Source organism: Manis javanica, chromosome 1 (assembly GCF_040802235.1).
Source record: "Manis javanica isolate MJ-LG chromosome 1, MJ_LKY, whole genome shotgun sequence".
Classification (NCBI taxonomy): domain Eukaryota; kingdom Metazoa; phylum Chordata; class Mammalia; order Pholidota; family Manidae; genus Manis; species Manis javanica.
In genome coordinates this window covers 124015066-124032298 of record NC_133156.1, presented here as the reverse complement: position 1 = coordinate 124032298, position 17233 = coordinate 124015066, and the positions used below count along the sequence as shown (strand labels likewise).

The window sequence follows — 17233 nt, the reverse complement described above, 5'->3', positions numbered from 1 at the left end:
TCCCTCCCCGCTCCCGCGGGATCCAGGTCGGCAGGGGCCGGCGCCGGGCGGCCACGTGGTGGTGCCGCCGCTGCCCCCGCCCCGCCCTCCCAGCCCGGGAGCCGCGGCGCCCACTGACCCCCGCAGCGGGGAGGAGGAGGAGGGACCGAGGCGCAGGAAGCCGAGCAGGAAGCGAGCCCGGCGGCCGCGTTTTCCTGGGGAAGCGGCGGGCGGGGTGGCGCAGCCAGCGGGGTCCAGGAGCCGCCGTCACAGCCGCCTCCATGGGGTGAGTGCGCGGCGCCGAGTTGGGAAGCTTCCTGGAGCGGGGTCCCCAGCTCCCATCCCCGCCTTTGTGTCTGGGGCTCGAGCGAGGGAGGCAGCGCGGCGCCGGGGACGGCGCGCCGGGCTGAGCGGCTTGGGGTGGCAGCGAGCGTCCCGCCACCACTCCCTTGCCCGCCGCCGGCCGCCAGCTGTCTGCAGAGGACAGACTTGGGGCAGAGAGAGGGGGGCTGCTGGGGATCCCGATGGAGAGGGAGGACCGGGCCAAGTTAGGAGAGGGGCTCTCTCCTCCCTGCCCCTGCCAGTCGCCGGCGGGCCGGGGCAGGGCGCGGACGGGGGCCGCTGGCGGCCGGGGAGGGAGCGCGGGTGGGAATGAATGACCAGATCCCGGCCGGGCGTTCCGGCCCGCCCAGTCGGCGCTCTGCCCCACCTGCCCGGCCCATCTGGCGCTCCGCTCCCGGCGGGTGCCTGCTTCTGGGCTCGACCCGCCTCCGTGCTGAACTTGGAGGAGCTGCGAAGGAAGGCGCGGGCGGGAGACTCCAGACGGCTCCGGCGACCGAGGGTCCGCTATTGTTCCCTTTCTTACTCCAGGGGGCCCTTCCGTTGGCTCGAGAGTGCAGGCGAAGCCACTCCGGGCCTGCGACTGTATCCCGCTCTTGTCCTTTTGCCCGCCGCAGTCGCGACAAGGGCCGGGAGGAGGGATGCTGGAGTTGGGGCAGACCCGGGGCAGCTGGCACTTGGGGAAGAGGGAGGGCGTGGAGCCGCGCGAGGGGCGCCCGCGGCCAGCTCCAACCTCTGCCCGGCGCCGAGGACTCTCCCTCACCCATCTTCCCTTCGCTGTGGGCTCAGTCAGGCTGGCGGCCGCTGCTTACTCCCAGCCGCGGGCAGGGGTCATTTGCGCACCCCGGGCTCACGCGCTCCTTTCCGTTTGGACCGCGCACTCCCCTTCTGTGCGGGGGAGTGGGGGGAGCTCAGCCGTGAGAGACGGTCTACCGGCAGATGCAGCCGGTGTGAAGTGGAGGAGGTAACAAGTGACCCCCCCACCCCAGCGGCCGGGGCTGTATGCCGAGGCTTGCACTTCTCGGAGGAGCGCTGCTTAGCGCAACTTTATTTCTAGTGATGAGTGGGGCACATCTGCGGACTCCAGGCCGCTCCCCTCGATCCCACGGCTTCCCGTGGCCTCAGGCCCACAGGGTTTTGGACGGGTCTCCGGTTACCTTCCGGGAGAGGAATTTCTTTCCAAGTTGCCCGCAGTGGGGAAACATTGCCGGTTCGCTGGAGAATGTGCCCTCAGGACTGCGAGGGCCCGGCAGAGGGAGGAACTGGTTTTTAGTAGGACTCTACAGAAGCTCAACTTAGCGAGGAAAGTCTTCTCTCTTTGAGGTTTGGACAAAGTCGGAGAAGAGAGTGCGGCGCGCGAGGGCTGAATTTTGATTGCTCTGCGCCCAGTCTCCCGGGGCCCAGTTCACAGGTGTGGCTGGGAGTTTTATTACTGATGGATGTAATCTGATCATCTTTTCTTAATGATGCCTACCAGTGTCATATTTTCTCCCTTGGGCTTGTAAAATACATTTTATGTCAGGAAAACTATCCAGTTATCATTTTTTTTTATTAGTGCTTGCGTAACAGATTCGGAGAGGTGGTCCCTTGTTGGGCTGTCGAGATTTTTGCATCTTCATTCATTGAGGTGCTTTATTAATGAATTTGTTGTATCATTTACTTCCTTAGATTTGTTTTATGGCTTTTTGGGGGCAGTGGTTATAACCCTGTTGAAAAATTTTATTATCTGTGAAATTGAATAACAAGATTGAAGGCTGGGCCCCGGAGACTCCACGAGATCATGATACACTGGTCCCTGCCCCAAAGTACCTGGCAATGGAGTTCTGTCTCCAGACTGCCGCTTCTCAAAGCATCTTCCACGCAGGTGCCCATAGTATCATTCCCATTTTACAGGTGAAGACATGGAGGCTTGGAGATTACAGAATGTTATGGAGGTGCTTTGTTTCTCTGTCTGCCTTTCAAAATAAAAAGTATAAAATATTTCAGACATAAGTAAAAGAATATAGTGAGGCTTCCATTTTTTCCACTACTTATATTTACGAGTTGCTTATCTTTCCATGTTTGCTTTGTATCTCCCCAGTAGAAATAAACTGCAACTACAATATTTTATCCAGACCTTCTCCTTTTCTTCCTCCTCCACCCTTAGGTAATCACTAGTGTGAAGTATACATAGTTTCCAAACATGTTTTGGTACTTCTTTATATTCTATATCCAAGAGCAGTCAGTATCTGCCAGCTTGTGTATTTAATAATTTTACATAAGTGGCATGATTCTGTACACATTGCTTGCATTTTTTAATTTGTCATTATGTTTTTAAGGTACATGTAGATCTTGCACTGCTACAGAGAAGTCTGGTGTATGAGTAAATTATAATTTACTTACTCCCTTGTCAAGAGAAAATTAGAGTGTCTCTAGTTTTTCACTGTTACACTTTTTTTTTGCCAAGGACAGTTGATCTGTTTCCACTTTTTTACTGTAATCAGCAGTGCTATAATCATCTGAGACCTGTTTCTTGTGCACAAGTTTCTGTTACATATCTATACAGTTAGTGGACAGTGGGCTCTTGGTAATGCTGCATTTTTTTCTTTCATTCCTCAACGAATATTTAGGATGTATCTAGGGTCATTCTTGGTTATTTGTTGATGAAAAAGGGAAATTGATCCATTTTTAAATCTAACAAGAGCATGTTGGCAGGATTCTTTTGTTTTTAATTTTCTTTTTTTTTAAATAAGAAAAGTGCCTCAAACTATAAAAGTGAAGCGTGGGACAAAGCTGGTGGTGAGTTTGGATACTCATTCTGAAGGCTTTTCTCAGCCAGTCACTGGAAGTGTAACCTAGGAGTACTGACTCAACCTTCTCTTCCTCGTTTTTTCAAGCTTGGCAAGATTAAGGTGTTTGAAGAAGCTTTGTAGGCTTGTTACTACTCTAAGCATTTATGAAAATGAGGCTGTGTTAATGACAGTTTGCTCCTAATTGCAATCCCTTAATCTGGAAGCAGTTTAAGGTATTTAAACACATCATCTTCCTCATTGTTCCTGCAAATTGCCAGGCACATTCCTGCCTCAGAACCATTGCATTTGCTGTTCCCACCGTCTGGCCCACTCGTACCTCTGTGGACATGCTCCTCAAGTCCTCAGGTCTATCCTCAAGACACCATTTTAGCAGACCTTGTCCAGCCACCCCCTTACAGCATGCCCAGCCCCTCTGCTTTATTTTCCTCCATGGCACTTAATCACCTTTTGCCATATATTTTAATTTATATTTGCAGTCTGTCTTTCTGCACTAGAATACAAGTTCTGTGAATATGGAGTTTTGTCTCTCTTCTATACCTGCCATATCCTTAGGGTCTAGAACAGTGTTATTAGTAAGTATTCAGATGTTTGCTGGATGAATAAATGTAATTTTTTGATGTGTTTTTCTACTTGGAATTTCTCCTCTAGCATATATGTGATACCCTAAATGGTGCTGGTTGTTCCGCAGTTGTAATTGAGTGCCACAGATGTCATCTTTACCAGTTCCATCGGATAAAAAACACATCTATAAAGGAAGCATGCTATTTAAATCTGTGTGATTTATCCCACAAAGCACTTGTAATATTTTTTCTGCCAACATTTGCCTAAACCTGAATTCAGAAGAAAACCTAAGTAACATGGTGCTGGGAAACACATCCATTTTTCCTTTTCTTGATAACTTAGTTTTCCAACATTTTAAGTGTGGAAGATGCCATGGGATGGTGACTGTCCATTTCACACAGTGTCTATATAAACAGGTCAGCAATGGTCCCAAGTAATGATAACCACACTGAATTTCTAAGAAAAGTACATTTCTCTGAATTATTGCAGAGGGTATATTTATCATTGCTTGACTTTGTGTATTATTGTGAGGGTTTTTATTTTTCCTTTCCCCCTTGGAGGAGGGGTTGATGACCTTAATCTGAAGATCTAGGAGTAGTCAATATATAGGTAGTAGGGTACCAAAAAATACTTTAAAAATGGTCACATCATCAAATCCTTATGTCAGGTACTGAAAATATTCACTGTTGTAGTACCACGCGATATTTTGCTAGAAACCAACTGAATTTTCTCTACCTTGCATGATGAATATAGGAATTGACAAAACAAAATATATCAAAGGCCTCTTGGGTATATTTTAAATGGGTGATAGGGAAAACAAGTCTAAAATTTTTTCCCATTAACAACTTATATAGGTATATGATACTGATGGTATCCTTTAAAAAAAAAACACTGGTCTATTGAAGTACAACTATTGTATCCTCTGTAACAAAATGATATTGAAAGAAATCAGTTTATTACAGATCAGATAAGCTGAAAACTATAAGCATAAATTACAGGATTATTAGGATGCTGCATGATTTAGGTATTTCTTCATTTTGGTTTGTTACTACCCATGAGCTAAGAAAAGAAGCATAGGCAGTTTAATGAAGGAGAAAGATTGTTATCTATCAGTTTCCCAACTCCCAGCCATCTATAATGAACAAAAACTAGTCTTGGATAGCTCACTGATGATGGGTATTAGTAAATTTAGTTCATATTTTAATAAGTACTTTACAGACTTAACTGTGAGGTTTAAAACAAGACAAAGTATTCTTCCATCTGAATGAAGTATGCCTCGTTCTTTCATTTTATACTGTATGTGTCCAGTGGAGTATCTGTCATAATGTGGGTGATTAACCTTTATGGAGATAAACACAGTGCCCAGGCGTTCTAAAGCCCCTCACGTTGCTCATCTGATACTGAACTATCCTAGTTGAGGAGAATGTAAGCAATAATCAAAAGGTAGAGGAGTGAAGGTAGTTAGCAGCAAAATGCAGGCTGGAATTCAGAAGTTGTAGTTTTATCTCTGTAGGCAAGTCACTTAACCTCTCTAAGCCTTGGTTTTCTTAGTTGTAGTAAGAAACACCTTTCCTCTCTGTCTGCCTTTTGAAGAAGTCTGTGCATTGTGTTCTGACTGCCTCGCCAGCTGGTTATATGAGACAAGTCTCATCTCATTAAGGTTACCTATGATTCAGTCCAGTTCTTTCCATAGTAAATGGCGTTCACTGGAAATACAGTGTCTTGCCTTATAAATTCCATGGCCACTGGTTAACCCTGGGCACGGGGAAACCTTTGGGAGTTCTTCTTGCTTCTAAAAGAATAGAGTCCCATTGTGAGAAAAGTTTATTGTAGTCCAAGAAGTTTACTGCACAGTGGAAGAGAATACATAGACTTTCTTGCTTTACTTTTTGCCTTATTTGACATGTAGAGAACACCAAAATTGATTATCAAGTAACCTAACATAAGCAATTCATTGTCTGCTGTATCAATTTCCCTCATAATCAGTTATTTTTTAAACCTCAACTCAACTCTTCTTATCTCTATTAGGTATTGCAATTGGTACGAGTAAAATCTTTGTGTTTCCCTCTTTACGACTTCTAGATGAATTCAGTTTGCTTAACTCATAATGCTTTTCATTTTCAAAGACTCTAAAATTAATAGCTACGGCAACATCTACCTCTTTTCACTTCATCTGTCTAGTTCTTTTTGCTGGCTGAAGTGATAGACTCAGCCAAGAAAAAAAAAACTGGCAGATCTCACTAGTAGGGAGTATAAAGCTGAGCAGCTTAGCTTCCTTTTGCTCTGGAGCGGCACAGAGGAGTCCATTTGGCAAACCAGGGCAGGCTATCTGGCAGTGATTCTTAAATATTTTTGAGTCAAAGATAAACACTTTTGCAAATCTGCAGGTTTTGGGTGATTTTTTTTCTAGGAAAAATTCACTTTTATATATAATAATGCTGTACATTCATAATCTGTCAGTTTCAAGAGGTTCAAGGAACCCCCTGCATTCACCCTATTTAAGAACCTTTTTAGAATCTCCAGGTGAAGAACCCAAGATCTATTGAATGTTACCTAGAATGTTTCATTTCTGTTTAACAGCCACCTCTTAAGGGTCGAGTATAATTAGAAGGGCTCTATTTTCTGTCATGTGCCCCTATCCCCTAAATCTGATAACCTGTTATGTGTGAGTGTAACTTACTTGTGGGTTTTATACCTCAGTGGAAACCAGTCTCTGGTTGCTCTGCCAACTAGCCTATAGAACACTGACCATTTTTTGAAACTATATCTATTGGATGCAATAAAATGCTGTTTAGAAGTAATAAAAGGTGGATCTGTAGTATGATTATTTCACAGAGATCTGATAAATTCTTGAGTTTCTCACCCAAAACAACGTATTTCGTGGTCTAGTGTTGGGCCTCCACTGTCTTCTGTTCACTGTGTGGCAGCAGTTTCCTCACTTTGCTGTTGCAGGGGGAGCCGAGACGTCTCTAGGCCCCACCTCACTCCTAGGTGCCACTCCTAGATTCATGGGATAAATCTCGGACTGCTCAGCCTCATGGCGGAACTATCTTCAATCTGCTGTCTGTTTTGCCCTTTCTGTCCTGGCCCCCCAGCTTGGTGGGGCTGCCTCTGGGGGGATGTGAGGAAGAGAGGGCCACATTTCCTAGTTGTGGAGCTGGCCCCTGGAAAGCCCACTCCTCCAGAAGAAATCATCCTTCTGTGGGAAGTTGCAAAACTGAGAGAAGGTAGTGCTGCCATTAGCCACACTCAGGGAGCTCATTCTGTCACTTCCACATTCAGCAGCATCCTCAGTCTCTTTAGTCAAAAATTGGGCCAGAAGGGATGTGTACCTGCCTGTAACAAAGGGTGAGTGATGCAGCTCTTTGGACAAGTCAGTTTAATCTGAGCACTCTGTGCCAGGCATTTTGCTCATGGACTTCAGCTTCCAGAGGTCTGTGCTGGTCTTGTTCATTGTCAGATTTCCTGTGAACAGTACATGTTGATGGCATCATGGAGTGCTAGAAGATCCTTGGATGAATGGCAGTACCTGCCTTTCTGGAGCTTGAAATTTCAACCATGCACTTCCCAGTCCACTATAGCGCAAAGCAGATGATTAGTGGTTGGAACTCTTACAGCTGAGACTGAGCCCTAGGGAAGTGGAATGACCCTTTGGAAAGTGACACTGTAAGAGGCAGGGCTAGATCCTTAGCTCTGGCTGTTCAGGGCACAGAGTTTCTAAATGTCCTTTCCTGTTTCTCTTAGATGTATGTATACAGTGACTTGGGGACTCCTGAATGTAGCTAATTACAGGTGTCATCAGTGAGGATGACAGGTATAGACTTAGGCTGTATCGGAGACTAGTGAGGAGTCCCAGGTGACGGCAGCCTCATGGCAGTGACCTGAAGGTCAGGAGGTCCCAGAACCCAGCTGCTTAGCAGCCTGCTGAGCGAGAACCATGTAAACAAATCCATTTGTCAGGCTTTGTCCGTGAGTTGACTTCTGTGCTGAGGCTCTTGATTTGACAAGAATGGGCACAGACTTGACCATCTCCTCTTATGAAAGTTGACATGCTGGTTGGTGATTGATGATTTTTCCGAAACGAAAGAGCTCACTAACTTGTGTGGATGATTATGAGCTGCAGTCATTTCACTACCAGGAGAAGCAGCCCAGCTACCTGTCCTCTGAGGACATGGGAACCTGGGAGCCAAAAGGCTTATGGACAGGCCGGTTATACTTAAGAAAGGCAGCCAGAAGGAAAATACAAGCTAGGGCCCACCCACAAATATTTGCTGGGGCCCCAGGAGGCATTGAAGGGGCCCTGAGGCCCTGCATTGAACCACATGCCAGGAGGTCCTAACACAGGGCTGGGTGGTGGTGGGTAGTCCACCATTCTAAGTGAATCTTATTTGAAACCCAATCCTCATTCATCACAGGTGCAAGTTGCTTTAAATGCTCTCAGAACCTTCTTGAACCTTTATTTTTAAAAAAAGAATCCTTAAATTCTTTTTTTGAGTTGAGAGGGGGAAATAATTTTTCTCTCGATGAAAAAAGTTATTGCTCTCCTATGAGCTTTTATAAATTGGGAAAAAATATTGAAAATATAGGTAGAGAAATTATAACTAGTATCTGTATACCATCTAGATGTTCTAGAAGTTTTTTTAAGGAAAAACACATTTCTGTCACTAATCTTATATATATATATACATATACATATATATATATATATATACACACACACACACACACAGTCAGCAATCAACTCTTCAGTAATTATATTCTTTCTGTACTGTACAACTTTATATCATGTTGGCTGTGCCATTTGTTTACTTTTTCTATTGCTTTTCCTCTAGAGCCCCTAAAAACCAGAAAAACATCTGAAAATGACTCCTGTCTCACTCTCTCCTGGCCAATCTATTGACAGCTGTTACTGTTCCTGCCTTGTTTGACAACAAACTTGCTTTCTTTCTCTTCTTTAAAACAACCCCAGATTATTTTAAGTGCATACCCCTTGGAACAAAGGGCATTTGATTCTCATTACATTGAAAGTGGGTGTTTGTATTCCCAGTGGCAGAAGAAACAGAGCAGCTCCCGTATCCTGGCCTCAGGTGGCAGCCTGCCCGTGGCTGTGGGTGCTTCTGTGTGGCTCCTAGAACAAATAGCACCTGTACTCCCCTGCCTCATTCCTATTTTATTGGATATTGTTTTATGATTTCATTTTTATTATATCAGTACTTTTGATTGTCCTGAAGAATTGCAATGTTTCATTTTTTTATAGCTGGAAGAGAATTGTTACATAGGATATTAGAATAATTTCTTAAGGAACAGAAATGTCCTAAGGAAGCCTCTTAAGTATGTAAAAGTTCTGCTTTTCCAAATCATTGCCAAAACATGGAAACCTCCACACTGATCTGTAGTTTACCAGCTCAGCTGAATATAAAAATAACCACTTCCCTTCCCTGTAATTATCTTTACATTTTTCTCTGTTAGTGACTTGGTGTCTTTAGCAAAGTTACGCGGAAAAATATTTCTTTTTTGTTTGATGAGTTCCCTGCATATGCTCTGCATATGAAAAAGACAAATGAAAATGCTTCCCTTGCCTGGAATGAGCAGGGGTGTGTGAGTGAGGGCAAGCAGCCAGAAGGAATGCCTTTTTCAAATTGGTCCTTTCAGACTTCCTAGAGGGAGCTCAGTTTGTGCCAGCAGCAGATCTGAGGACTGTTAAATCTTTAAAGTCATCTAATTTTTTTTTTTTGGAAAAAACATTAAATAGTAAAAAGGTTGCTTTGTTGGTCAGACTCTTTTATTATTATTATTATTACTAGTGTTGTCTAATACACAGCCTGATGTCATCTTTTGGACTTGGGAGCTGAGTTTAAATCCAGCCTCTTCCATTTATACTGTGCTACTTTGGCCGAATAAACTTTCTAGGCCGCAAGTTCCTAATCTGGAAAGTGGAAATAACAATAGCATCTAATTCTGAAACGGTATGAGCATTAAATGACATAATACTTGGTTATAATAAAATAGTAAAAAAAAAATTTGCTAAGTACACAATTTTGCAAAATAATCATTTAAGTAAATGATAGCTATTGTGGCTATTATTGCAAATGTTGTTTATTAACCTACCTTTCAAAAACTGCAAATAGATTTGCCAATATAACATACCTGCCCTTACATTCTATCACAATAAAGAGAAGTTACCCATGCTTTATTGCAACACATCTGCCTTACATCTTCTGTGTAGTTCACAGTCATGTTTCCCTGTATTATCATTCCTCCATTTCAGCTTTCTATTATATCATTAGGTAATGTGGACAATGTAAAGATATATTTCCTGTAATAGTGAACAATCTTATTTCAAATTGCACTAACAAGTTCCTCAGTCTTACCAGACAACGTGTTTTGTTTCGTTTCAGTCATCATTTCGGCACAGAGCAGTAAAATCATGGCCAAAATAAGATGGTGGTACTTAGAATAAAGTGATGGGGAAGTTTTATTTCCTACTGCATTCTTTGAAAAACTGTCTAATTGTTGATAGACAAAAATATGAACATGTTTTCTGAACCACATATTAGTAGAGTAATAGTTGAGTTTGCATAGAAGCCTGTCTTGAGTGAAACTTGCTGGTTGATTATTTCTTCTGCATGTGTTAGAGTGAATCTTTGAAGCTATAGTTTTGATTATCATTAACTTGCAGTTTTTACTAGATCTGAGTTTTATGTTATTAACTGAATGGTTAAACATGGCAACATGGTAACATTTACATTGTCTGCTTAATGTTATGCCTGCCTTGTTAGTAATAAGATGCTGTTCTTGCTAAATGGATGCTCAGTCTTTGAAAAGAAAATGTTAATAATCTCTCTAATAGGAATATGAGTAAGCTACAAATACAAGCCCCATAGTCATTTAAAATTTTCTAGTAGCCACAAAAACGGCAGAACCAAGTAAAAGAATTGTAATTAATTTATTTTATGTACTATATCCAAAATATTTTAAACATGTATTCATGTACTTATTAATGATATAGTTGACATTTTTTCATAGTCTTTGAAATCCATTGTGTATTTTCCACCCTCAGTGCATGTCTGTTTGCATTAGTCATGTGGCTAATGGCTGCAGTATTGGACAGCACTGGTTTAAGAAATATGGTCTTGTAGGTTGCTGTTATCTCAGCACCACCTGACACCTAGAACGCCTTCAGTAAACACATATTTGATTAAGCTTCCCATGTCATTACCCAGTTACCTGGGATTTTGCCCTTAGCTTTTAGCATTTCTTTAGAGAGGTACAATAGCTTCATCACAAACTGTTTACACGCAATATAATGGACATTTGTGTTTGGGTTTACAAATCTGTATCTCTCTGCCTTTCTACAAGTGCACTAATCTACATGGGCCTTTTTTACCTCCTCTTGTAGGCAAGGGTTGTGTAGGGTCCACATTTCTACATCCCCTGTTTACTTAGCCCATAGTTGGTGTTCAGTGTCTGTGAGCAAATAAAACAGTATAGGCTTATTTTTCCTCTTAAATCACAAATTCTTGAGTGGCCTTGATATATTTCCTCTGTGAACCTCCCAGCATCAGCTGCAAGATATGTGGGTTTGTAGATATGTGTAGATATGTTGGGGTGGGGGGAGCATGTCAAATCTTTGTTACTGTTAATGGAACCAGTCCCCATTCTGTATGTTAATACTGTTTGCTTTTCATCCTTGAACACAGAAAGTGGTTGAACATGGAAAGATGGGTGGTCCAGAACGTCAGATTCAGTTAACAGGAGCTGTCTCCACTGGGCAGGCGGTTCTAGGCCCTCCATATAGTATAGGCATGGAGCAGCCTGTGCCTTCTAATGGAAAAAGATGTGAAAGGCTTTCCATTTGCACTGCCAAGGCAATAGTGTGGCAAATCCAGGCTGACATAGCCCCTGGGGAGTGATGCATTGGTGGCTGAGCCACCATGTTAGGCTTCTCTTCCAAGTGTCCTATTTAGAATAAATTAACATGAGTGACAGTGTGTTTGCATATCATATATTCAGCAGTATTCAAGGATTAACTACCTGGAGGATTATCCTTGGACCTTGAGGCCTCCTGGTCCAGCTGAGCCCCAGCACTCCACCCTCTACCCTGGGGCAGCTTCCCCACTGTCTGCTCCTCTGTCCTCAGGCCCTCATGTCCTGAAGGTTTTCCTTAATTATCCTCAATTGCAGCTTTGTTTCCCTCCTTTGCTCCCCTCAGCTCTGGGATGCTGAGGAGGTAAGGTCCCCCCAGTCCCTCCTGAAACCAGCTGTTAACAATGGCTTTTATTTCATGAGGGTCTTCAAATAGTCTAATGCTGTTACTTTCCAGATCATTGTGATTGTTTTCATAGTCAGCTGGTTCCTGAAGGAGAGCCAAAGAGCAGCATCTACTTTCAGAATGGAAATGGCCCCAGAGACCCACACTGGGCTTGCTGGCTGGATCCTCTGTGGTGAGGGGACTGATAGAAGTGAATAATGAATGGAGGGCTTGGGGGTGGAGGGTGGCAGGTGGCAAGGGCATGCTGCCCAGGGCAGGATGGATCAGGGAGTGGCTAATAGCCAAACAAATGAGTGATAAATGTGTCCTCCCTAACATGCAGCTTCAAAGGGGATGTTCAGGTCTTCCCACTGAATTTTGCCCAGCAAGACTCTAGAGTATATTTTACTTCGGTAGGTTCATGAGGTGCATTTAGCTACCGACTTGAGAAATGAGCTGAACAGACAGAAATGCAAGTTTGCAACCGTGCTGTTGAAGTTCCAGACCCCTCCTTCACTGTGGCACCTGAGGTGACAGCCTGAGCAAGACTGAGTAGGTGAGAAGGCGCCAAAGGCTTTGTCAGTACTGAGACTGCCAGTGACAGAGACAGAGAGCTAGAGTGTACTAGCTCAGGCTGCGCGGAGTGTCTTGGCTCCTGTGTCCCCGAATCTTGTACTGAGATGGTGTGGCTATAGCAGGGCCTGAGGGAGCCCAGCTCTCTGTACAGGGCACGGGTAGCTGTTAAGCCCACAGTTTCCCAGTTTTTCCACTAGAAGGATGGTCTTTCCCTCCCCTCCTCTTCCCACTTCCTCTCCCTTGCCACCGTTCTCCTTCCCCACTTCCTCTTCCGTTTGCCTCCAACTCCAAAAATCCCAGGGAGAGTCTCTGAATAGCCTTGCCGAGGACGTATTCCCATCTGTCCCAGAATAGCTATAGTGAGACTATGAGCTGGTTGGAGGGGGGTTTGGAGGAGGAACAGTTTTCTAAAAGGAGGGGAGTGTGTCTAATGAAGGCTGGGCACTGAGGATCCAACCGGATATCACAGGTCCACTGCAGCATGGAAGGGAAGGTTTTTGTGCCCAAGCAAATGAAGAAACCTGCCTTCAGGTGGGCAAGCATGCCCTCTCTGTTGAACTGTAGATAGGAAGCATGCTTTTTTGAATACATGATGTTCGAGTGATGTCCAAACATGATAGTTCGAGCAGCTGAAATAAGTTTTGTGCTCCATCCACACTCTTACTCCTGCTCCTAGGACATCAGAGTTCACAGAATCTGTTTTAACTTATTTTTTTCCCTTGCTGTGAAAAGTGCTTGTGGCCTTGGATACATGCGTAGAGAAATTCAGCAGGCCAAACAGAACCACTGTGGTCATTGCAAATGACATTTCCAACACTCGAGAATATGAGAGTCCAAGTTAGCCCCATTGTGAAGCCAAGTCAAAGAAGCGATGAAATACATGGTAAGCCAACATTAGGCAGTTAAATCTTTCTAGGGTTAAAAACAATTAAATATAACTGTAAATGGAGCAGTCCTGCTCTCTCATGCTAGAGAGGTCTTTCACTACCTAGCGACTTCACTGATTGACTTCCTTTTCACATTTTATATTTGATATTTTAAAAAATAGCTTCAGGAGTTCTGATTTATATTCCATAAAATATACCAATTTTAATATACAGTTCGGTCACTTTTAATAAATTTATAAAGTTGTGTAATCATCACTGTAGTTTAGTTTTAAAACCGTTCCCTCGCCCCAAAATGATCCCCCTCACGCCCATTGGCAGTCACTCTATTACCATTCCCAGCTTGAGACAATCAGTAATCAACTTTCTGTCTCTATAAATTTGCCTTTTCTAGACACTTTATACAAATGGAATCTTACAATATGTGGTCTTCTCTGTCTGACCTTCACTGAGCACAATGGTTTTGAGCTTCATCCAGGCTGCAGCATATATTGCTCTTTCCTTCCTTTTCGGTGCTGGAGAGTATCCCATGGTATGGGGAGCACGTTTTGTTTAGCTGGTTGATGGATATGTCAGTATTTTCCACGTTTTTTTTTTTTTGCAATTAGGAATACTGCTATAAACATTTGTGTACAGATCTTTGTGTGGACATAAGTTTTCATTTCCCTTGGCAAGATACACAGGAATGGAATTGCTGGGTTGTATGGTAAATTTATATTTAACTTCATAAGGAACTGCAAACTGCTTTCCACATTTTATATTTCCAGCAGTAATGTCTGAGGATTGGGCCTGTATTTTTAAACTTGATTGGTTTTCTTGGGTTTCAAGATGGGTGAACACCAAGGAATGGACTTGGGAGGAAGGAGCTACGGCACAGTGTGCAAATGCCTTGCTGTTTACAGTTGATTACTAGGTGTATGCAGGGCAGCTTTTCTTCTGGAAAGATGAACATGTGGTGTGTTTAGAAGGTGCTGCTGACATGAACATCAAAGATCTGGAAACATGGAATAGGAAGGGCATTTTAGAGCTCATCTTAGAATAACTTCAACACAAAGGATGATCATCCCATGGAGTTTCTTAGTCCTAGAGTGATTTTTATCTTCCAGAAGAAGCCTGTTTTGATTAAGGCTGTGGTTTTTAAATTGCATGGATTTAGGGCATGAGGTGACATAGGGACCTTTCTTTGGTAGGCTCATTGGAGTGTGTGAGTAGCAGGTTAGACAGACCAGATAGTAACACTGCCAGAGCGTAGGCCGATTTTGTATGAGCGCTGCTGGGTCTGACTGATTTGTGGACCAAGTTTGGTCCTGGTTAATGGCGGGTTTTATTTTTAAAGAAGAATGATGTGCTTGTCAAGAGAAATGTTATCCCCTGGATAAAGGTGAGTTGTGAATAGAGGGAGGCATATTAATATTCTCAAGAGAGTTTTACTACATGGTTATTATGATAACAGTATCTGAATGACATTTATGTTTTTAAAAGAATGGGGTCAGTTATTTTCTTTGGGGAAAAAAAATATTTTAGAAAGGATTCATTGCCCAAATGAACCTGTTGCTTATGTCTCCCCTGCCCCCCACCCCAACCATTCCTCTACTTTATCATGTGGACAGTCTTTTAACAAACCTATACCTCAGGTAATTCATAAACAAGATGACATTTATGAAAGCACTCAGTCCATAACTAATGCCTAGTAAAATATTCTTGTTTACACATTTCATGTATTCATATTTATCTGATTTCCTGAATATGCCTCCTAAAATGTAATCCTAAAGCAGCTTTGTTTTATGCCCTACTGTATCTTTAAAATTTATTCAGCAAAGTTAGGATATCCCTTGCCTCTGAGTGAAGTCAGTGACTTTTCTGATAATTCTATGATTTTAAAAAAAGTTCTACAGTCAATTTCAATTGCTAAATACTCTTTTTTATGGAGGTACAATTGACATAGAACAAGCTATACAGTTGAAACTAATCAGGTGATTTGCTCTTTATGTATACTACAAAATGATCACAGCAAATCTCATTAAACATCCATCACTATACATAGTTAGAAATTTTTTTCTTGTGATGAGACCTTTTAAGTCTACTCCATTAACAACTTTGAAAACTGCAATATAGTGTTCTTAACTGTAGTCACCAGGCTGTACCTCCTATCCCCAGGACTTCTTTATGTTGTTATGGGAAGTTTGTGCCAATTGACCACCTTCATCCATTTTGCCAGTCCCTCACCCCTGCTAAATACTCTTAAGTTAGAACTTAGAATGTCCCATTTCAAATAATAATGAAACATTCAAATGTGATTTTAAAGAATCTTTCCTCTTTCCGTTTTCCCTTGCTATCCTGCTGGCTGCATGTAACTCATGGTTTGTGTTCTGTCCAGGATTGCAGTCGTTAAGACAGGAGTGGGGTGTGGGTGTGGGGAGGATGAGAGGTAAGGGCATGAGAAAGCTGTGACCGATGCAGAGCAAAATGACAGGTGTTCTGAGCTGAGTCTTGCTCTCGGGCCGTTCCCTGAGGTGTTATGGGCTGAATTGATATGTTGAAGTTCTATCCCCCAGTACCTCAGAATGGGACTGTACTTGGAGATTGGGTCTTTAAAAAGGTAATTAAGGTGTGACGGGGTCATATGAGTGGGCTCTATTTTCAGGTGACTCGTGTCCTTAGGAGAGAGGTTGGGACGCACACAGGAGGACCATGTGGAGACACAGGGAGAAGATGGCCATCCACAGCGGAGGACAGGGGCCTTGGAATAAAATCAACCCTGCTGTCTCCCTGGATGTGTGTGAGGGCTTCTGCAGGCCTGTTACTAGTTTCCTGCCTTTGCAATTATACTTTTGAAAATTTGCATCTGGAACTGGCCACTTAACTTTGGAATGGAATGTTTTTTGTTTCTTTGTGCTGCCCGTTTACGAGTGTTTATTCATTTGCTCAGCCACAGTGAACATCCATGGAGCAATGACTCTGGAGAGTCTTGCTAAGGTTAGAGGTGAGGCCTTGGGCCCATCTGGGGTGGACTTTCCTTACTGAGCAGTTCCTTGATGAGAAGCATAGAATCTCATGCCAAAGAACGGAACAGGCCTGTTGGTTTGGGGGACTCCTTGGCTGCCGCACAGTATCGGGCGAGACCTCTGTCCCAAGAACTTGCCCCCAGAGCTCTGGCTGATGATCCTTGCTCTCTGTTGCCACTAACATTCCATTCTGAAGGGGCAGCTCCCTTAGCTAAGCTCAGGGGAACAGCGCCGTGAGAAGAGGGCAGGCAGGGGAGGAAAGGGAAGACAGCTGGTAAGACTGCATAGGCCAAATGAGGCCGGTCTTTTAAAATGTTTAGAACTTCTTGTGCTTTCATGTGCTGGGTGGAGCCTGACCGTTAGGGTGCATTTACTGTACTCCCAGTGCGGCTAGTCTGTGTCTCAGTGCTCGCTGTCCATGCATTTGAGACCGAGGAGAGCCTTGCTGAGGGCAGAGGTAAAGTGTAAAGGCTGTCCTGGCGCCTACCTCACAGTATTCATTCATGAAACATTTATTGGTATATATATATATATATATATATATATATATATATATATATATATATATCTGCCAAAGGTCAGAGCCCAAATATAAGCAAAGTGAAAACCCGACCCTGAAAATCCACTTATTCCAAAGTAAGCAGGCAGTCGGAGATGCACATTTTTCCAAAGTAAGCAGGCAGTAGGAGATGCACATTTTCACATGTGCTGCAAACTGGTAAATAGGACTGTAGAACCCTCACTCACATCCAAGGCCTGAAAGGCTCAGAGTGTATGAAGATTGGGTGAGGATCTTTCTTTGGAAAGAACTATGCAACAATTCCCACCACTTCTCATGAGAGAAGT

At 43.5% G+C, this 17233-nt stretch overlaps 1 protein-coding gene across 2 annotated transcripts in view; it reads left to right on the top strand.

Annotated features, from left to right (window-relative positions):
* Positions 1-93: 93 nt before the first annotated feature.
* The window catches only part of RAI14 (retinoic acid induced 14), a 136831-nt gene continuing 119691 nt past the window's right edge, over positions 94-17233 (top strand). Inside the window, exon 1 of one of the 2 annotated variants that reach the window (XM_017674203.3) lies at positions 94-265. The gene's annotated coding sequence lies outside the window, so the exon portion shown is untranslated. Of the gene's footprint in view, positions 266-426; positions 821-17233 lie in introns of those variants that run through there. The other variant, XM_017674205.3, reaches the window with a different exon arrangement.